Genomic DNA, 21,941 nt, shown 5'->3' with positions numbered 1-21,941 from the left:
GCTGCGAGCTCCTCCGGCCGGAGGCGCGGAGACCCGCAGACCCTTGGCCTGGGCTGGGAAGGGCTTGAGGCGAATCTGGGAACCCGGAGGCGGCTGGATTCTGGGGGGAACTGGCCCTCCCCCCCACTTCCCACTCCAGAGCCGCGAGTTTGAGCCTGACCGGGTAAATGCCCTGGACGACGGATCGGGGGCACCCACCTGTGATCGGACTGCACAGCAGGCGGCAAACCTCGGACCCACTGTCCCGAGAGCCAAGACCTGACTTGAACCTGTTATCTGTATAGACAGGTCGGGAAGCAGAACAAGAAGCCCACCGCCTTTTCATGTAACCGCCCGACGGGGCACCGGGCCAGCCACTTTACACTATCTCCCTCTTATGTACATTCTTTAACCCACATAATCCCTTCAAGCTGACACTAATCCCATTTTACAGATAAGGAAACTGAGGCGTACAAAGTTTAAATAATTTGTCCGAGTTCCCTAGCTAGCAGGCCGCGGTGCCTAGCAGAGCCCGCAGCCCGGGACTTGCAATGTACCAGCCAACTCGGCTCCCTCCCTGGGTCCCTGCCCTAGAAAACGTCTGTGCTACTTGGCGAGGCCGCCCCTGCTTGAGCTGCGAGAGAAAAGAGGGGACATGTGGCCAAGAGCTCCCCGGGCTAGGTTAGTCCAAGGTCGCAGCGCAGTCTCTGCCCATCCCTTCCTGTTCACCCAGAGATAACCTGGCAGCACAGTGCTATCCAGTGGCCTCCTCAACACGGGTTTGGGGAAAAGGACAAAAAACGAACAGGGCCCAGTGTTTGCCGGGAGCCGACTGCTCTTCTCAGCTCTTCCCCTGTAACTCGCTTCTTCCTTACTGCAAGCCCTATGAGGTCGATGTAGCGAATACATTTTCCTTTAGGTACCTTTTTAAAAAATATATGTTTTTATTGATTTCAGAGAGAGAAAGGGAGAGGGATAGAAACATCAATGATGAGAGAGAATCATTGATCGCCCTCCCCCCACCGCCCCAAAGGGGATGGAGCCCACAACCCAAGCATATGCTTTGACCAGGAATCAAACCATGACCTCCTGGTTCATAGGTTACGCTCAACCACTGAGCAACACTGGCCAGGCTCCTGTAGGTACCTTTTGTGCATCACTACATTTTACACGGGACAAAATCAGGGCCAGAGAGGTTAAGTGACATTCCTAAGGACTCACTCTGTGACACGCCAGTCAGCGAGCCTGGGTTCAAATCCCTGCGGTACTATTTTACGCCACCTTAGACACACAGTAAGCCTCAATTTACCCCTCTGAAATGGAGATACTAGCCCCAGCAGGTCTGGCTCAGTGGATAGAACGTCGGCCTGCGGGCTGAAGGGTCCCGGGTTCGATTCTGGTCAAGGGCACGTACCTCGGTTGTAGGCTTGATCCCTGGCCCTGGTCGGGGGCGCATGCGGGAGGCAACCAATCAATGTGTCTCTCTCACAGTCTTTGTCCTTCTCTTCTACTCTCTCTAAAAATCAATGGAAAGCCCTGACCGGTTTGGCTCAGTGGATGGAGCGTCGGCCTGCGGACTGAAGGGTCCCAGGTTCGATTCCGGTCAGGGGCATGTACCTTGGTTGCCGGCACATCCCAGTGGGAAGTGTGCAGGAGGCAGCTGATCGATGTTTCTCTCTATCCCTCTCCCTTCCTCTCTGTAAAAAAAATCAATAAAATATATTTTAAAAAGATCAATGGAAAAATATCCTCAGGTGAGGAATACCAAAAATAAATAAATTAATAAATTAATTAAAAAAAATAAAATGGAGATGATATTCAGTTAATAGGATAAGGTACGGGCATCCTTACAAATGCTGCAAAAACCAGAAACCTGGGAAAGAATTAGGGGTTCCTAAAACTTATCTGGGGGAGAAGACTGGGAGTGGGAACTTTCCCCAACAAGGGACTGACTGGTAGGGGCCACACTGGGGTAGTCCCACCAGCAGCAGCCACTGTTGGTAGAAACAATACTTCTGCAGTCAGACCCAGCGAGGCAGGAAGTGAGTCACGGTTCTTCCTTAGTCTGAGCAAGGGAACCCCATTGAGGGGAAACTGGGACAGGGCTGGCCCCATCTAGCCTTGGAGTCTCCCAGTGCCCTTCCCTCTTGTCCTCAGACCTAGAAGAGAGGTCAAGCCAGAGAGATAGCAACACTGGCTGCCTCTAGGCGCCCCACCCATCCTGGAGGCTGGTCCCAGGGGAGCCTCGGTGGTCTGGGGTGAGGGAAGAGGCGGCACTGAACTTGCCGGTTCCTCCAAGCCTGGCCCTCCAAGCCTGCCTCTGGCACTTAGAGCTGAAATCCTGGAACTGTGCTGCTCAGAGGTGCATCGCTGGAGGGAGGGGAGAGGCTAGGACTGAGCAAGTGAGCACCTGTCCTGGCTTCACCCAGGGTTTCCCATGCGGTTGTCATTTACCACGATTCTGTTGCTACAGCCACTCTCCTTGAGGGAGTCCCAGCTTGCTTCAGTTGCTGACTGCTAGCCAGCGAGGTCCTTTATCTCACGGGAGCAAGTCCCGTGGGCAGGTATTGTTCTCTCCGTATCCATATCAGAGGCCCTAAGGCCCCAGGACAAACATGTCAAACTCGCGGCCAGCGGGCCGCATGCCTCGTTTATTTGGCTCGTGTTAAGCCTTTGAGTTTGACATGCTTGCCCTAGGAAGTTAACTCCCCTGGAGCCCAGGAGTCCGGACTTGGGGCCGTAGGAGCTGTACTGACCTGTGGATCCCACTTGATCAGTTCGACACAGCAGTCAATAGGCTGGGGCACCATGTGACAGAAGCCTGGCAAACAGGAGGGATGTCCACCTGTGGGGGGAAGCAGGGCATGATGGTTAGTTAAGGCCCAAGGGAAGAGGGCTGTAACTGGGGTTCTCACCTTTCCAGCAGAGACCCGGGAGAGAAGTACCCAGCCAGCGAGGCCTCTTTTTCTCTGGATTTGGGGCTAATCTGGGAGGCTCCGTAGAGCAACCCCCCAGTTAAATTCACCCAGTCACACTCACCAGGGGCACTCCCAGTGTCCCCGTGGTGTGCTCTCGGGGGTCCCCTTCTCTCTAAACCTCCTCCTCACTCTCAGGCACCTCAAGCCTTCGGCGGCAGCACCCACACCTGGTTTTCATAAAAATGTCTACACTGCCGGCCGGTGTGCTCAGTGATTAAGCGTCGACCTATGAACCAGAAGGTCATGGTTCGAATCCCAGTCAGGACACATGCCAACATTGCACGCGATCCCCGGTAGGGGGCGTGCAGGAGGCAGCCAGTCGATGATTCTCTCTCATCATTGATGTTTCTATCTCTCTCTCCCTCTCCCTTCCTCTCTGAAATCAATAAAAAAATATATATATTTTTTAAAAACGTCTACACCACCTTCATACTTGAATAGAAGGCCACACGACAAAATTGTTTTCTCTGAAAGGGTGGGATTTGTGAGCTTTTTGCCTACATGCATTTTCAGGAGCGTCTACAGCAGTGGTCGCCAACCGGTGGTCCGTGAGGTCCGAAAGGTTGGTGACCGCTGGTCTACGGTATAATCAAGTAACAAAACCTGGAAGTCATGCAGAGGGGAATAAAGCATGCCCATACTTCACCATCCAGCTGCAGACACCTGGAGTCCCTCCTGAGCGCTGCTGGGCCTCCGCCAGGCTCCTCCTACCCCAACCTGGGGCAGGGCCCTGCCCGTTCTGGCTAAACCACTTTGGGAAAGTCTCCTTTATATGACAAGCAAAAAGGGTGCCTGTGGGTGGGGGGAGGAGCCAGAAGTGATGTGGTGGTGAAATGGCTGGGCCGCTGGGACAGGATCCCGTCATGGCCAGCCCTCATTTTCCCAGTTACTGGGGTGGGTCTGCACTTATCTTTCCTCAGCTGGTTCTGCCAAGTTCCACACTCACTGGTCGGTTTAATGGCTCCCTTCTGTGTCTCCTGCCTTGCTTTCAACGTCTAGCCGCTGCTACCCAGGACTGGGCACCTAGTAGGTGTGTTGGGTGCAATCAGACAATCGGATAGACATTCATTGAGTGCCTGAATGCTGGGCCCTGGTGCTTCAAGCTGAGCCCTTAGAGCTTGTCCGTGGAAGCCAGCGCCCAGGCCTGGAAGGAGGTAGCTGAGACAGCTAAGGTCTTTCTGACTCTGTCCTACCATGAGGCCTTGCAGCTCCAATAAACCTCTGCCTTTCCCTCTCCCTTTTTAAAAAATGTATTTTTATTGATTTCAGAGAGGAAGGGAGAGGGAGAGAGAGATAGAAACATCAATGATGAGAGAGAATCATGGATCGGCTGCCTCCTGCACGTCCCCTACTGGGGATTGAGCCTGCCACCCGGGGAATGTGCCCTTGACCAGAATCGATCCCAGGACCTTTCAGTCCATAGGTTGACGCTCTATCCATTGAGCCAAACCAGCCAGGGCTCCTTCTCCCTCTTGATCCAGAAAAGTAATGACCAGAATCGATCCCAGGACCTTTCAGTCCATAGGTCGATGCTCTATCCATTGAGCCAAACCAGCTATGGATCCCTCTTGATCCAGAAAAGTACAGCAGTCAATTGTCATGACTTCTTGTTCCCTTTCCCAGTTAGTTCTGGCATCTGGAAGGGGTTTCTCAACCTCAGCACATTAACTTCTTGGGCTGGATCCCTGTTTTTCGCGGGGCTGTCCTGTGCGCGTCGCATGTTTAGCAACACCCCTGTCTCTCAACACTTGGTAGGAGCCAGCGGCACTCCCACCGCCATTAGGACAACCAAAAATGTCCCCAGGCATTGCCAAATGTCCCCTGGGGGGCAAAAGTGCCCCTGGCTGAGGACCACTGATGGGGAGTGAGGAATGGGAATGGCGCGGAGGAGGCGATGGTGTGCAGCCTGCGAGGCCCCAGGAGTGGCCTGCTGGGAACTGTGCGCCGAGGCAGCTGGCAGCGAGGGAGAAACTCCCAAACCCCAACCTGCCAGGCACGGCAGTGCAACAATGGGGCCATTTAGTGCGCACGGCAAACAGTCTACGTCTCTCCCTGACATCTGAGGACACGGCTTTCAGTAACGTTAATGATCATGCAGAACCAGGATGGGAACAATCGGGCTGATCACCCTGTTTACAGGGTGGGGAAGTGGGTGAGGCAGTGAATGTGCCTTTGGAAGGCAGATCGGTGGCTGCCGGGGAGGGGGCCTCGGGGCGGAAGGAACCTCTTGGGAATGATGGATATGTTCATTATCTAGACGGTGGGGATGGTTTCACGGGCGTATGGGAACGTCAACACAGATCAAGCTGCACACTTTAAACATGCTCCGTTTACAGTGTGTCAATCACACCTCAACAAAGCTGTTTTTAAAATATATTTGTTCCAAGTGTTGGTGCCTGGAAGACATTATTTTGAAAATGTACTAACATGAGGTAGCCCATTTCTTTTTTTTTTTTTTCTTCTAGAGTTAAGTTTCTTTTTGTTTTGTTTTGTTAATCCTCACCCGAGGATATTTCTCCAGTGATTTTTAGGGAGGGTGGAAGAGAGAGGGAAAGACAGAGAGAAACATCACTGTAAGAGAAACACATCGATTGGTTGCCTCCTACTGGCGCCCCTACCAGGGCCCGGGCTGGGAAGGAGCCTGCAACCAAGGTGCGTGCCCTTGACCGGAATCGAACCTGAGACCCTTTGGTCCATAGGCTGACGTTCTATCCACTGAGCCCAACCGGCCAGGGCAGCCCATTTCTGCACTGTGCCAGATAAAGGCGGTGTGTCTGGGTGGGGGTTACTTCACTACTTAAAAAGAAAAGAGACCCCTAACCGGTTTGGCTCAGTGGATGGAGCATCGGCCTGCGGACTGAAGGGTCCCAGGTTTGATTCCAGTCAAGGGCGTGTACCTTGGTTGCGGGCACATCCCCAGTAGGGGGTGTGCAGGAGGCAGCTGATCGATGTTTCTAACTCTCTATCCCTCTCCCTTCCTCTCTGTAAAAAAAAAAAAAAAAAATCAATAAAATATATTTTAAAAAAAGAAGAAAAAAGAAAAGAGAAACAGGAGAAAATGACTGTGGGCCTCAAGGCTGACCCGAAAAAGGCGCGAAAACGGGTGCCACTCTGGGTCCAGGCCTCCCCCGTGAAGCCAGCGAGTCTGCCCACGGCTAAGCGCAGTATCGGAGAGTTTTTCCGTTGGATGATGCTATCAACCAACTTGTCTGGGACGCTGTGATCAGGGTCTTGGGAAAATAAAATAACAAATGTACTGCTGGCCGCCAGGGAAGGAAGGAATGATTCTGGAAATGACAGGCTCCGCCACTCTAACTTTAATCCCTAAAGCAAACATTGCTGGGGGAAAAGCCAGCCAATTCCTGGAGGAGGGCGGTGCCCTGGCTCAGCGGGGCACGGTGTGTACACCTGGGGAGCAGTCCGCCCCGTGCCACCTGCACATGAAAGGCGCCAGCACTGCTAGTGCCTAAGGGGCTGCCTTTGGCAGAGAGGGTGCCAGACATGCCAGGTGAGGGAACTGTGGGTGGCAAGCAGTGAGGGCCTCTCACGGACAGTGGAGTGCTTTTTAGCTGAAGGAGACCTCCACCGAAGTTCCCAGGAGCCCGAGTGAGGCTTAGGAGCAAGAAGAGGGCTTGGGCCCAAGCTGGTTTGGCTCAGTGGATAGAGCATCGACCTGCGGGCTGAAGGGTCCCGGGTTCGATTCCGGTGAAGGGCACATGCCCGGGTTGCAGGCTCAATCCCCAGTGGGGGGCGTGCAGGAGGCAGCCGATCCATGATTCTCTTTCATCATTGATGTTTCTATCTCTCACTCCCTCTCCCTTCCTCTTTGATATCAATAAAAATATATTTTAAAAAAAGAAGAGGGCTTGGGATGGGGATATGTTATGTGTGACAATAAAAACCTCTGAGGGGGGTGGGCTGTGCACCAGGCATTTCACTCACTCACTCCTCAGACACTGACTGAGAGCCGCCGGGTGCAGGACCTCCTCCAGGGCTCGCGTGGTGGTGAGGGAGGCGGACGACAGCACCATAAGCCCGTTCATCAGAGGAGTTCAGGTCATCGGAAGTGCTCTGGGAAGAAATCATAAAGAGGGTGATGTGGTTATGCCTGGGACAGTCCCTCGGGTGGCCAGGGAGGGTGCCTGGGAGGAAGTGATAGTTGAGGTGTGACGAGAGGGCTTCCAAGGCAGGCCTGGGACGTGAGGACACAGGCCTGGGACGAGAGGACACGGGCCTGGGACATGAGCGCATGCACTTGGAGAGCAGACACTTCTCCAAGTGTGTGGGAGAGGGCGAGGGTGGGGAGAGACGGGATGAGAGGGGTAGGCAAGGACGAGATCCTGGAGCAGGTGGCAGCCCGGTCAGGATGTTGAATGAAATTCTCAGAGCAGTCGACAGTTTTTGTAGAAATTCACTAATTTATCTTTTTTTTAAAGAAAAAAAATTTTTTAAATATATTTTTATTGATTTCAGAGAGGAAGGGAGAGGACGAGAGAGAGAGAGAAACATCAATGATGAGAGAGAATCATCGATCGGCTGCCTCCTGCACGCCCCCCACTGAGGATCAAGCCCACAACCGGGGCATGTGCCCTGACCGGGAATCGAACCACGAACTCCTGGTCCACAGGGTGACGCTCAACCACTGAACCACGTCGGCCGGGCACTCATTTACCTTTTTTAAAGGCCCCTGTGACTGCTGTGGGGAGGAGACATATAGGGGTACAGCCCTCCGCAGGAGGCACTGTTAGTGACTGTCCCGTGCTCCATGCTGGGTGGGGGGCCGGCTTGGAGAAACAGTGACTTTCATGATCCCGGAAATGGGCTTGTGGGCTCCTGAGCAGGCCTGGGAAGGACGGGGTGCCACCCATTGCCCTGGGAAGCTGGGGCCTCCACAGGCTGCGAGTTGGCCGGCCAGCCCTGAGGTTCTACTGCCCAACTGCTTGGGCGCGCATGTACTTCTCCCTCTACCGCACCCACGTGGGCAGCTATAGTAGGAAACCGGGCAATCAGGGAAGCTTTGGGTTAACAGTTAAAGCCACACAGCACGCACTCATTCCATCTCAGGCGCAATGCTGAGCGCTTTACACGAACGGCCTCCTTTGTGGCTCCTCACAACATTGAGGCAGGCACTACTCTTACCCCCATTTTGCAGATGAAGAAACTGAGGCCTAGAGAGCTTGTTGGGAATTTGTAAGATCTGGACCTGGGGAGTGAGAACGGAAAGAAAGCTTCCTGCCTCCAGAAGAGGGAGAGAACGATGGCTGAATCAGCCACCACTGCTTCCTTAGGAAAATGTGATGTGGGTGGCTCTGCTCTGATGAACATTTGACGCTTTCTTGGAAAAGGCTGGTCACCTGCAACTTCCCAGTAGGCCTGGTTGATATTTCTATAATTTGTGGTCCAGGCCACAAACCCCGTGGGCGATGGTCCAGTGTGCGGGTTCCCAGCCCAGCCCTGGGGCCAATCCCAGCTCTGAAAGTCGCTTGAATGCCCCCTGTGCAAACTATGTGACCCTCTGGGGCCTCCGTTTCCTCATCTGCCACATGGGGTACAGCTCATCATTCGATGCCTGTAAAACAGCGGTTCTCAACCTGTGGGTCTCGACCCCTTTGGCGGTCAAACAACCCTTTCACAGGGGTCGCCTAAGACCATCCTGCATATCAGATTTTTTAAAAAAATATATTTTATTGATTTTTTTACAGAGAGGAAGGGAGAGGAACAGAGTTAGAAACATCGATGAGAGAGAAACATCGATCAGCTGCCTCCTGCACACTCCCTACTGGGGATGTGCCCGCAACCAAGGTACATGCCCTTGACTGGAATCGAACCTGAGACCCTTGAGTCCGCAGGCCGACGCTCTATCCACTGAGCCAAACCGGTTAGGGCCATATCAGATATTTACATTATGATTCATAACAGTAGCAACATTACAGTTATGAAGTAGCAAAGAAAATAATTTTATGGTTGGGTCACAACATGAGGAACTGTATTTAAAGGGCCAGAAGGTTGAGAACCACTGCTGTAAAGGCTCAGCACAGCGCCTGGCCTGTGGCAATGGCCGCTGTGATCAAGTCACCCCCCCCTTCCGTCCAAGGCAGAAGGCCTTTCCAGCTCTCCCTCGTTGGCCTAAACCCAGGCTTTCATGGATGAAATCTCTGCCCTCACTGCCGCGCCTGCTTGGTGCTCTTAGGTTATTACTGTTCCTCGATAGCCCTGCCAGCCTCCCTGCACTGCTGTCTGGGCTCAGAGCAGCCTTTGGTGCGGCCCGCGCGGTGCCTGGTCCCTATTTTGTCAGCTGCCTGTTCCTCTGACCTCTTGCGTCTAAGGTCAGAGGTCAGCACCGTCCTCTGCGGCTGTGTTCCCCAACTTGTTCACCTCATGACTTGCAGAAGATGTGGGCCGCCGGCTGGGGCGCGTGAACCAGAAGGATGGAGGCGGGCAGGGCCTTGCTGGCAGCTGCCGCCTCTCCCCCTGCTGCCTGCTTGGGGCTGGAGGCTCCAGCACCCATGGCAGACACACCGGTGGGCAGTGCTTTCTAAGGGGCCTGGCAGTCTGGCTCCATGGGGACCAGTGGCTGTACTGTCTCCCAGTGTCGGCCACATCACTGTGCTTGCTGAGTTTCTGCTCACAGAGTTGAGGCAGGACTGGCCTTCCTGACCTTCTCCGTTTTAGGGAGAAGAAATACTTTCCGGATAGTATTCTAGGAAGATGCTCTCCTGGGAGGCAACCCCCTGACCATGGGTCTCTCACCTGAGCCTCATTCATTCCTTTTACCGGAAGGAGACTCCTGCAGCCCCCACCGCCCCCCGAGGCTGACGGAGGTAAGTGATTCTGTTATATTAGGTACACAGTCCTCCTTTCACTCTCATGCAACTCTCCATCCAAAATGATTCAAAGGGCAAAACTACAGAAAAACACACAGAAAGCAATCTTGCTCTTACCTCTGCTCCTTCTGTGCAATCCCCCCCACACCTGAGTACCAATTTTTATTCCATCTGATTGATCTTTCCAGTGTTGCTTTCTGCAAAAAAGAAAAAAATTATATATATACACACATTTACCTCTCTGTTCTTTTTTTTTTTTTAATATCTTTATTGATTTCAGAGAGGAAGAAAGGAGAAGAGTGAGACAGAAACATCAGTGATGAGAGAGAATCATGGATTGGCTGCCTCCTGCACGCCCCACGTTGGGGATCGAGCCTGCAACCCAGGCATGTGCCCTGACGGGGAATCGAACTGTGACCTCCTGGTTCATAGGTCCACGCTCAACCCCTGAGCCACTCGGGCAGGGCTACCTCTCTATTCTTATAGTATTTCCCTTTTTTATCAAAAGGTAGCATATTATAATTTGGGTTTTTGTTTGTTTGTTGATCCTCACCCAAGGATATCTTTTCCATTGATTTTCAGAGAGAGTGGGAGGAACGGGGAGAGACAGAGAGAGAAACATCGATGTGAGACTCATATCGATTGGTTGCCTCCTGCACAGCCCTGGGATTAAGCCTGCAACCAAGGCATGTGCCCTTGGCCGAAATCAAACCTGTACCCCTCAGTCCACAGGCTGACGCTCTAACCACTAAGAAAACTGGGTAGGGCTGGGTTTTTGTTTGTTTGTTTTTAAATATATTTTCATTGGCCCTAGCCCTCTATATTTTTATATATATTACATCATTTATCAGCTGCCTCCTGCATGCCCCACACCCGGGTTTGGGCCCGCAACCCAGGCATATGCATGCCCTGACTGGGAATTGAACCGTGACCTTCTGGTCCATAGATTGACGCTCAACCATTGAGCCACGCCAATCAGGCTGGGTTTTTATTTTGTTTTGTTTTTTTACTTAGCAATACTTTCTAGAGAAATTTACACAATAAAGATAAACAAAACTACAAACCCAACACAATTCATTAAACATTAGCTCAATGGGAAGGATGATGCTGTTTCTCGGAGACCAAATTGCCGCGTACGGAGACATGGGGCTGACCAATGAGAGCAGGCCCCCTGGTGAATGGGACAGGCCGGTGGGTGCTGCCATGTCTGTGCTGGGGGTGACTCAGTTCTCCCACTACTTTTCTCTCTCTGAATGACTGCAATACTTCTGTTTGCACTGTGGGCTGTTACATCATTTGGCCTCCTCTTGGCTTCACCACATCATTTACGCATTAAATCCGCCTCTGCTCTTTTCTTGTTAGCCAGCAGCAATTAAAAAGGACTGCTTGGTGCCAACGCAAATCATCAACACAAATGCGCACTCGGGCAGTGAAATCCTGTGTCAACAGTAGATTGGAAGGTGGTCACGCCGGCAGTAATGATGATGAAAATAATCGTAATGGTAACACTTACTCGGAACTCGCTCTTTGGCCGGACTGTGCTGAGTGCTTCACGTGCAAGGTCTTATGTAATCCTCCAAACAACCCTTAAAGCACGCCCGTTTCCCAGATGAGGGCCTTAGGATGAAAGGACTTGCCAAGGCTCAGCGGGTAGAGCGTCAGCCTGCGGACTGAAGGGTCCCGGGCTCGATTCCCGTCAAGGGCACGTGACTCAGTTAGTTGCAGGTCTGATTCCCAGCCCTGGTTGGGGCACAACCAATTGATGTGTCTCTCTCACATCAATGTTTTTCTCTCTCTCCCCCCTCCCTTTCACTCTCTCTAAAAATCAGTGGAGCCCTAGCCTGTTTGGCTCAGTGGGTAGAGTATCATGTGGACTGATGAAGGGTCTTGGGTTTGCATCCAGTCAAGGGCACATGCCCGGGTTGTGGGCTCGATCCCCAGTCGGGGGCTTGCAGGAGGCAGCCGATCAATGATCCTCTCTCATCATTGATGTTTCTCTCTCTCCCTCCTCCTTCCTCTCTGAAATCAATAAAAAAATATTTTTTAAAAAATCAATGGGAAAATATCCTCGGGTGAGGATTAACGAAAAAATAATTAATAATAATAAAAAAAAAACAACTTGTCAAGGACACGTGCACAGAACGTGGCACAGCCAGCATGTGGGCCTGTATCCGGCTGACCCCAGTGACCACGGCAAGGGCTGGTGGCTGGGGCAGGGACCTCACTGTTCCATTTGCCCTCAGGCCCTGCCCATCATTGCCCACTGTCTATGCCCTTTGGTGCGGGGCTTGGGCAGGAAACTTGGCATCTCGGTCAGAGGGTGAAAAGGGGGGTGTGGGACCCGCAGTCCCTGTCAGGGCCTGGCCTCCCTCGGAACCCTTTCCCCGCGCCCGTCCTGGGTGAAAGTGTGCCCGGCCTGGCCACGTGACCCCGCCTCCCCTCTTCCAGCATCAAAGAGAATAAACACGCACACGCCAAAATATACCATTTAGAAGATAAGGATCTATGTCCGTGACTGTAACAATGACTTTTGTTAACTTCTGGCGAAGGGCTGGGAGTTCTGAATGTTCTCCCCTGGTCCTTGCCTGGCTGCGCTGTGGCCAGCCCCTCCCTGTGGCCTGCCACTTCCCTCTACTCCGGTCCCGCCTCACGTCATCTCCCACCCTCCACCCAGCTGCTGCCTGCTGGCTCCTTCCTTGTCCCCGGGGCCTGTCCTTGTTCCCTGTCACAGCCTCAGCTAATTCCTGGAGAGACGGGGCCGTCAGGTAGGCCTGGGACTGAAGCCCTCCTCGGCCCAAGCTTAGCGACCATGTCACGGGGCACATCTGAGTGGCCTACGCTTCCTGGTCAATGGGCGTATCCATAGTTGGGTGAGGAACATGAGGACCCAGTGGAATTCTCTGGAAGGTGGCCTCCTGAACACCCCAGGGTATGGGTTTGGCCCTCAGGGGTCTGGATACCCGGGCAGGCCAGGCTGCTGGGCCTGACTCACACTAAGGTTTACATGATGAACGCCTGGACCCTGACTGGCCCTGGGAGTCACTCACTGGCCCAAGGGGGAAGGGGAGGGCACCCATCCATGCCCACCTCCACCCCCTTCCTCAGATCCAGGCCTGAGAACCCTAACACCCTCCCCTCACCCCCACTGTGCCCCAGGAAGCCCAGCCCTTTCCGCCAGGCCTCTTACCTCACAGAGTTATTTTGGTTTCCGTTTTCCTGGATCGATACAATTGATCGTAAAAACTCAGCTACCCTGTCCCTGTGGCTCCAGATGACGTGCCAGGCACCGTTAGCGCTCCAGAAACGCTGGTCTCATCGTGCAGTTCTGATGTGGTCTTCACTTGGCTCACCGGGACCGGATTTGGGTTTTCTTTTTGTCTGGGTTTGAGCTTCTATTAGAATCCAACTCTTTCCTGTTGAAAAAAATTGGCTTCTTGCATTACAAAAGCCACACTATGGCCCTAGCCCAGTGGTCAGCAAACTCATTAGTCAACAGAGCCAAATATCAACAGTACAATGATTAAAATTTCTTTTGAGAGCCAAATTTTTTAAACTTAAACTATATAGGTAGGTACATTGCTATTAACTTAATGAGGGTACTCCTAAGCTGGACTTTGCTAAAAACGTCCTCAATCTGATGGAGGTACATTCGCCGAGGTCGCCCCCTTCCACCTCTCCCATCCACACTCGTCTTGTATACTTGTTTCGTCTGTCTCCTTTCATTCATCCTCTCTATATGTCCAAACCGTCTCCACATACCTTTCTCAACCCTTGACACTCCATCTTCTTTCACCCCACAACGTTCCCTAAAATTAACTTAATAAACTTTACTTAAAGTTTTAAGTCAACTTCACACTGTACGTGCGTGCCCGCACTTGGTATTTTGTGGAAGAGCCACACTCAAGGGGCCAAAGAGCCGCATGTGGCTCGCGAGCCGCGGTTTGCCAACCACTGCTCTAGCCAGTTTGGCTCAGTGGATAGAGCATCGGCCTGCAGACTGAAGGGTCCCGACTTCGATTCCGGTCAAGGGCACATGCCCGGGATTGTGGGCTCGGTCCCGGTGGGGGGCGTGCAGGAGGCAGCTGATCAGTGATTCTCTCTCATCACTGATGTTTCTCTCTCTCTCTCTCTCTTCCTCTCTGAAATCAATACAAATATATTAAAAAAAAACCAAAACACATACACATACACACACCCACACATACACAAAAGCCATACTATGTAAGCACCATCCGCCCCACCCTTGTGCCCTCCTGACCTCATCTCATCTCCCACAGTCCCCACCTGGCTGGTGTGGCTGCAGAGCGCTGGCCTCCGTTGGGTCCCTATCTCTCCAGCGCACTCCTACCTCAGGACAGTGCCCTCCCCTCTATCTGGACCTCTCAGAGGACACCCATGTGCCTCAGCCTGTTCTCCTCTCTCAGGACTTTGCTGGAATGGTGCCTTCACTGCTAAAATACAAACACAGCACGCCCCATGCCCCTTCCTTGATTAATTTTTCCTCATAATACTTTTCACCATTGGACACACTGTATATTCTCTTTATTGGTTTGTTGTCTTTCCCCCCCCCCCCCCCCCCCGGGCCCCATAGCATGTCAGCTCTGTGTGGGCAGGGGTTTTTGTCTGCTTTGCTCACTGCTGTATCCCCAGTGGCTTCAACAGTGCCATTGGCACACAGTAGGGGCTCCATAAGTATTTGTTGAACGAATGATTTTGTTGTGGAAAACGACTCTACATAAAAAACACAAAGAAGAAACAAAAGATGCCTAGAGCCCCAGCTGGTTTGGCTCAGTGGATAGAGCGTCAGCCTTCGGACTGAAGGGTCCTGGTTCGATTCCGGTCAAGGGCACATGCCCAGGTTTCGGGCTCAGTCCCCAGTAGGGCGTGTGCAGGAGGCAGCTGATATATGATTCTCTCTCATCATTGATGTTTCTATGTCTCTCTCCCTCTCTGAAATCAATAAAAATATATTTAAAAAAAAGAGAGAGATGCCTAGAATTTCAGGCCCTCCCAACTGAGCCATTTAAGTGGAAGCTGAACATCCATTCGGTGAGGGTTTGTGGAAAGGACAGGTGTACCAGGTGGAAGTGGGGTTCCTTCTCTCAGGAAAATTCTGGGATCCTGCAAAATGCTCCCCACCACCCCAAAGTCATTCTCTATGATTTACTTACATATATATTTTTATTGGTTTCAGAGAGGAAGGGAGAGGGAGAGAGAGATAGGAACATCAATGATGAGAAAGAATCATGGATCGGCTGCCTCCTGCAGGCCCCACATTGGGGATCGAGCCCACAATCCAGGCATGTGCCCTTGACCGGAATCGAACCCGGACCCTTCAGTCTGCAGCCCAATGCTCTATCCGCTGAGCCACACCAGCCAGGACTTTCTCTGTGATTTAGAGCCAATGACCAGTGCAGGGCTTTTCCCTTGGGCCTTGGCCCTGGGTGGGGAGCCCTACGACCCAGAAAGCTTGGGAAGCAGGGTGGAGTGGAATCACCTATCAGGACGGAACAGGTCTGTCCCAGGAGGAAACACAGCAGAGCCCTGCTCAGGGCGGGCAAACAGTGGCAGGTGGGTTCGCGCCGACCTGGACACTCACCAGCCTGGCTACTTTGAGGACTGTCAGGCCGCCCCCACAGCCTCCGATGCGTCCCCACTGACCCGCCACCATGTGTGGAATTCCATCATGAGAAAGACTTCGGGTTCTGCCTTGAGAATGCAGTCCTGGGAGAGCCAGGCAGCTGCAACCTCAGCCCCATAAACCAGGTCTACATTTGCGTGTCAGCCGAGAATGGGTCACGGGGTGGGGGTGGGGGGGGCGTTTTTGGGTAATGGGGGCATTTAGAAGCAGGGGCACTGCCAGGAAAGCAGGCAGCCTGTGAGCACTGTTCTCCGACAGGAGAATTGAAGGCCTCAAGGCAGCAGTTGTGACCTCACAGATAAACCCCAGAGCAGCCACGGGAGCCGGTTATCTGGGACAGGAAGTGGCTAAGAGAGGCTTGAACCAATGCAAAATCCCCTCTCAACGGCTGCGTAATATTTCCAAGGACGTGGCCTTCACAGAAATGGGGTTACCGGGGCACCTTATCTCTGGGGAGCACCTGGGGAACTCCCTGAGGGCTCCCTTCGGACAGCGCACTTGGGGGATCGCAGTTACGGTAAACGCACGGCACACGCATCACCACCCCTCAGTCCTGGCCCAGGACAGACATGGCTAATCCATCACCAAACAGCTGTGGAATCCTCCTCCCCACAGAATCCCAAGCAGTCACTGCTAACCTACCAGCATTTGCACAGGAGGTGAAACGCAATGGCTATTTGTGGTGTGAGAGACATCGCTGAGGGTGGGACAAAAGAAATGGTGTCTCCAGCCCAGCCCTGTGTGGCTCAGCAGTTGAGTATTGACCCAGGAACCAAGAGGTCGCCGGTTTGATTCCCGATCAGGGCACATGTCTGGATTGCAGTTCAATCTCCGGTGGGGGTGGGTTCGATTCCCGATCAGGGCACGTGCCTGGGTTGCAGACTCAATCCCCGTTGGTGGTGTTCAGGAGGCAGCTGATCAATAATCCTCTCTCATCATTGATGTTTCTATTTCTATCTTTTTCTCCCTCTCCCTTCCTCTCTGACATCAATAAAAATATACTTAAAGGAGAGGTGGCCCTGGCTGGTTTGGCTCAGTGGATAGAGTGTCGGCCTGTGGACTTAAGGGTCCCAGGTTCGATTCCGGTCAAGGGCACATGCCCAAGTTTCGGGCTCAATCCCCAGTAGGGGGGGGCGTGCAGAAGGCAGCCGTTCAGTGATTCTCTCCCATGATTGATATTTCTATCTCTCTCTCCCACTCCCTTCCTCTCTTACATCAATAAAAATATTAAAAAAAAAAAAAAGGAGAAGTGTGTCTCCTCCTTTCCTGCCCTTTGGGAATCACAGGGTTAGGATTCCTCCTCTGAGGCTCAGGGAGACAGTGAGACCTGGTCAAGGTCAGGGTTGGTGGGGGCAGCTGGGTCTGGAGCTCTGGTCTTTCCACTCTTGGCCCAGAAGCTGCCGCCTATGACTGGATGTTGGTCTAGGACTGTGGTCGGCAAACCGAGGCTCTCGAGCCACATGCAGCTCTTTGGCCCCTTGAGTGTGGCTCTTCCACAAAATACCACGTGCAGGCGCGCACGTACAGGGAACATTGTGGAGTGAAAGAAGATGCAGTGTCGGGGAGAGTTGGAAGGGGTCGACCTCAGCAAACGTACCTCCATCAGATTGAGGACGTTTTTAGCAAAGGCCAGCTTAGGAGAACCCTAATTAATAACAATGTACCTACCTAGTTTCAGTTTAAAAAATTTGGCTCTCAAAAGAAATTTCAATCGTTGTACTGTTGACATTTGGCTCTGTTGACTAATGAGTTTGCCGACCACGGGTCTAGGAGACAGAACGCACGTGTGTGGCCCATGTCCGCACACCCAACGGAAGAAGCTGTTCTAGCCCTACATGTCAACAAGTGCCGAGTGTACAGTCCCAGGGCACTTGGGTTGACCTTATAAAATCTGGACTTTCTGGGCTCCGTGAGTCAACGGGGCAGCAATGGGCAGACGTCGGGCAGGCCTGGTGCCTGGAACCTGGATGCTGGCCCGACATGTCCATTCGAGCCTTAGTGCCTGGCCTGTGTCCAGGACAAATGTCCTCCAACAAAGCAGCCAGGCCCAGCCCAGGGAGACAAGCCTTGCTCCCACGCTGGGCGGGTCATCCTCAGATGCCTGATCCATGAACGAGGAAGCTAACCCGGGGCTGAACTTGGCCGAGCCTCGGTTTCCTCATCCATCACATGTGGATAATGACACCTCCCCTGCGAAGGTGTCATAAGCACGGGATGAACTAATTCTATAAAATGCTTGGCACGGCGCCCTGCACACGGCAGGTGTTCAGGGAGGACAGCTGGCATCACCTGAGGACTTCCCAGCTCCAGGAGCCCATCCTGTGACCCTCACCTTCCCGTGGGAACTCCTCCATCTCACACCGGCTCGGCAGTCACCAGAACTGAGACACCTTGGTCACGTTTGGAGGGGAGAAAATTGGTTTCTCCTGAGCTTGGGGAAGGGAAGAGGGATTAGGGTGCTCTCTCTTTTATTTTTAAAACAATTTACCTAATCGTGGAGTGAGGAATATAGATCTTTATTGGTTTCAGAGAGGAAGGGAGAGGGATAGAAACATCAAAGATGAGAATCGTCGATCAGCTGCCTCCTACACGCCCCCTACTGGGGATGGAGCCCACAACCCGGGCATGTGCCCTGACCGGGAATCGAACCAGGACCTCCTGGTTCCTAGGTCGATGCTCAACCACTGAGCCACACCAGCCGGGCAGGGTGCTCTCTCTTTGAGGAGCAGCCCAGAAGATCCCCGAGGCCGGAGGTCAGACCCAGACTTCTCCCGTCCTGTCCCCGGGTCCCGAAGGAGGAAGAGGTCCTGCCGCCGCGATGCTGGCCCACTGGCGGAGCTGTGGCTTTGGCCCACACCCACCAGGGGGCTGACTCCTGGGCTGCCGGGAACTGGGCCAGATGGACGGACGTGGTGACAAGCTACCGTGACGTTTCCCCCACTTCCTTTGCCCTGCCCTGCTGTGTCTGCTGAGTCAGGGTCCCTTTGGGGGCGGGCGGAGAGATGTGGCGTGACACTGTCGGATGTGGCAGGGCACACCGGGCAGCCCTCCAGTGCCAGGCAGGCTTCAAAAGGAGGCAAGAAGCTCTGAGGACGGCGAGAGCACAGACAGCGATGCTGTGTGTCCCACGTGCGTCCGCCTCCCGGGCCGTGGCTGCTCTTGGCAGTGCCTCCTCTCTGGCCTGGGCTGCAGGTCCAGCAGGGCCCCCGGTGGTTTCTGAGTGCCTCCTCCGCAGTCTCCTGACCTTTAGGGAAGCCCGGCATCTGCTTGAGCACCGACCTGAGCACTGACCCAGGCTCCTAAGGCAGCCCAAGAGGTGGGCGCAGTGGCGGGTGCCACGGGCTGGCTGCCCCGACCCTCCTTCCCAGCCTGTCCCTCGTCATTGCCTTTGCTACAGGGGACGGCTCTTGGCATTCTGGGGGGATAATTCTTCATGCAAGACTGTGTCATGCGTGGTAGCAGGCACCTCCCACTAAATGCCCAGTCACTGTGACAGCCTGAACTGTCCCCACACATTTGCAGACATCCATGGAGCTGCGATACCGGCCTGGCTGAGAGCCACTGAGCCAGGGTTCATCCCTCCCCCTTGCTCACAGGGGCCGGTCACGTGGTTCCACTCTGAGCAATGAGATTAAGGGGGGTCTTCAGGGTGGAGAAATCTTTTAAGAGACAAAGAGCTGTCTCAGCTCCCGAACCAACACCACCAACCACATAGGTGGGCTTTTCCAGAGGAGAAACAGCTGCCATTCTGCTGGCGTCGCTGAGAGTTGGGGTCCTTCCTAGCTGCTACAGGGGGGAAACTGAGGCATGGAGAGGTCAAGGCAGCTGCCCAAGGTCTCTTCTCTTCCCTGGTGAGGAGCGAGGCAGGGTTCACACCCAGACATCCGGGGCCCAGAAGCGCCATCCTTAACCAGAGCCAGGCCAACGCTGAGCGCTCCAGAAGCGTCGGCCCAGTTTCCCACCTGTGAGCTGAGTGCATCTTTCTTCCCCTGAGGAGAGGGTTCATTCCTGTCATCAGATTCTCACAGGAGCCACAATATGAATAAGAAGCCTCCTCCTTATATTTCTGTCTCAGTTTACAGGTGACAGAGGGAAGCTCCAAGGAGGAAAATGACCTGCCACGCTGGTGACCAAACTGAGGTGATAACTGGGCCTCACCACAATCCGGGCCCTCTCTATGCCCCCTCCCCTGTCCTTCCTTCCTGTCCGATGGCCCCTCCTGGCCAGGCCTGCACTGGCGCAGCAGCCCTGTCCTTGGCCTCCCTGCCTCGTTCTCCCTCTGCACATGGCCTGAGGCTACTGTTCAAGGCCTGCGGTGACTCTGCAGCTCTAAATAAATATATATATTTAAATATGCTTTTATTGCTTTTTAGAAGGATAGGGAGGGAGAATGATAGAAACATCAGTGAGAGAAAAACATTGATGGGCTGCCTCCTGCACACCCCCAATGGGGATCGAGCCTGCAACCTGGGCATGTGCCCTGACCGGGAATCAAACCAGAGACCTCTTAGTGCATGGGTCGATGCTCAACCACTGAGCCACATCGGCGGGGCTGCAGCTTTAAATATTAGTATTTTCCTATGTGTACTATCTAAGAATGGCCACAGAGCTACTTCTGGTCCCATGTGGGCTCTACTGTTAGAGGTAGAGTCCATTTCTCCTCTCTTTGAAATGGAGCAGGCCTTTGTGGCTGCCTTGATGAATAAAATGCACAGCCTACACTGCTAGGTCATAAAAGATAGTAAAGTCCTTCTCTCTCTTTCTTTTTCTTTAATATATATTTTTATTGATTTCAGAGAGGAAGGAATAGGGAGAGAGAGATAGAAACATCAATGATGAGAGAGAATCACTGATCGGCTGCCTCCTGCACGTCCCCCCCTGGGGATCGAGCGCGCAACCTGAGCATGTGCCCTGACCGGGAATCGAACCGGGACCTCCTGGTTCACAGGTCGACGCTCCACCACTGAGCCGCGCCAGCTGGGCTCTCTCTCTCTCTCTCTCTCTGAGCCCACCCACCATGCTGTGAGGAAGCCCAGGACACATGGCCGAGCCCCATGGAGCGTTCCAGCCCATGCCCAGCTGCTGCTGCATCATCCCCTGTGAGTAAAGGCACCTTCAGGATTCCAGCCCCCAGCTTTCAAGTCCTCCAGCTGAGGCCCCAGATGCTGCGGAGCAAACACAAGCTGTTCCTCCTGGGCCCTGTCCCGATTCTTGGCCCACAGAACCTGTGAGCCGAGTAACGGTTGTTTTACGCCCTTGAAAAGCAGAACACCATGAGCTTGGACTTAGCGTCAGGAGCGGTGAGAGCTGCTGGATGCTTCTGAGTAGGGAGCGGTGTGACGAAGCCTCTCTGGTCATGTGCAGAGTAGAGAACAAGAAGCGTGGCCAGCCGAAACCAGTTTGGCTCAGTGGATAGAGCGTCGGTCTGCGGACTGAAAGGTTCCGGGTTCAATTCCGGTCAGGGGCATGTACCTGGGTTGCGGGCACATCCCCAGTAGGGGGTGTGCAGGAGGCAGCTGATCGATGTTTCTCTCTCATCGATGTTTCTAACTCTCTATCTCTCTCCCTTCCTCTCTGTAAAAAATCAATAAAATATATTAAAAAAAAAAAGAAGCGTGGCCAAAGGAGGCTACGGCACCAGTCCAGGCCTTTGGGAGGAGGGGCCATAGCACAGGGAGGAGGGAGAAAAGGGAAGTCATAGAAAGGAAACAGAGTCAGCCCGGCCGGCGTGGCTCAGTGGTGGAGCGTCGACCTATGAACCAGGAGGTCACGGTTCCATTCCCAGTCGAGGCACATGCCCGAGTTGCGGGCTCGATCCCCAGCGTGGGGCGTGCAGGAGGCAGCCGATCCATGATTCTCTCTCACCAGTGATGTTTCTCTCTCCCTCTCCCTCTCTGAAATCAATAAAAATATCTTTTAAAAAAATAAGAAAGGAAACAGAATCGCATCTCAGCTTGGGCACCAGTACGGCAGGTCATTCTTCTTCCTGGAGCTTACCTTTACTGCCTGTAAAATGAGTGAGGCAAAAATAAATCATGTTTTTTTCTGGTGTTTCTTCTTTGTGCAAAAATTCTCCTCAGTGGTAAAGTCAGCCCCTTCAGGCATGGGCGGGGGCGGGGGGGGGGAGGAGAAGGGACAGTTGTCTCCTCTCTCTTCCCAAAGGCTCTGGCCTTGCCCCCATCTCATGTGCTGCCTTTGCGCACGTCCTGGTTGATCTTGACTACTCACTTTTGTTGTGTTTAATCGCCAGGCCATCTCCATGGCACGACTGTGACCGAATCGTAATTCAGTGATGTTTCCAGTTTCCCTCCAGGTGCACTCATGTGAGAGTCGGTACCTGGGGAAGGAAGACCTGAGTCACAGATATGCTCACCTCCAACCTGGCAAGATGCCACCTTGTGCCACTGCCAAGTGGCTCTACCAATCTACTCCACCCTCCGTGTTTAAGGCTGGGGTCCCCATGTGGTGGCATCAACTTCTTTATTTTTTTTTGTCAATCTGGTGGATGAGACATAACCT

At 53.3% G+C, this 21,941-nt stretch overlaps 1 long non-coding RNA gene across 1 annotated transcript in view; it reads right to left on the bottom strand.

The window, feature by feature from the left end:
- Positions 1–1,452: 1,452 nt before the first annotated feature.
- LOC106728199 overlaps positions 1,453–21,941 on the bottom strand; it is a 23,974-nt gene continuing 3,485 nt past the window's right edge. The window contains exons 2-7 of the long non-coding RNA XR_001364474.1: positions 21,651–21,759; positions 12,969–13,194; positions 9,899–9,978; positions 6,919–7,028; positions 2,736–2,824; positions 1,453–1,493 (exon numbers count right to left, since the gene is read on the bottom strand). This is a non-coding gene — a long non-coding RNA (uncharacterized LOC106728199). The remainder of the gene's footprint in view (positions 1,494–2,735; positions 2,825–6,918; positions 7,029–9,898; positions 9,979–12,968; positions 13,195–21,650; positions 21,760–21,941) is intronic.

The sequence above is a fragment of the Myotis brandtii genome, unplaced genomic scaffold (genome assembly GCF_000412655.1).
Source record: "Myotis brandtii unplaced genomic scaffold, ASM41265v1 scaffold561, whole genome shotgun sequence".
Classification (NCBI taxonomy): Eukaryota; Metazoa; Chordata; class Mammalia; order Chiroptera; family Vespertilionidae; genus Myotis; species Myotis brandtii.
Note: the sequence above shows the minus strand (reverse complement) of the source record. Positions and strands in the feature narration are given on the sequence as shown.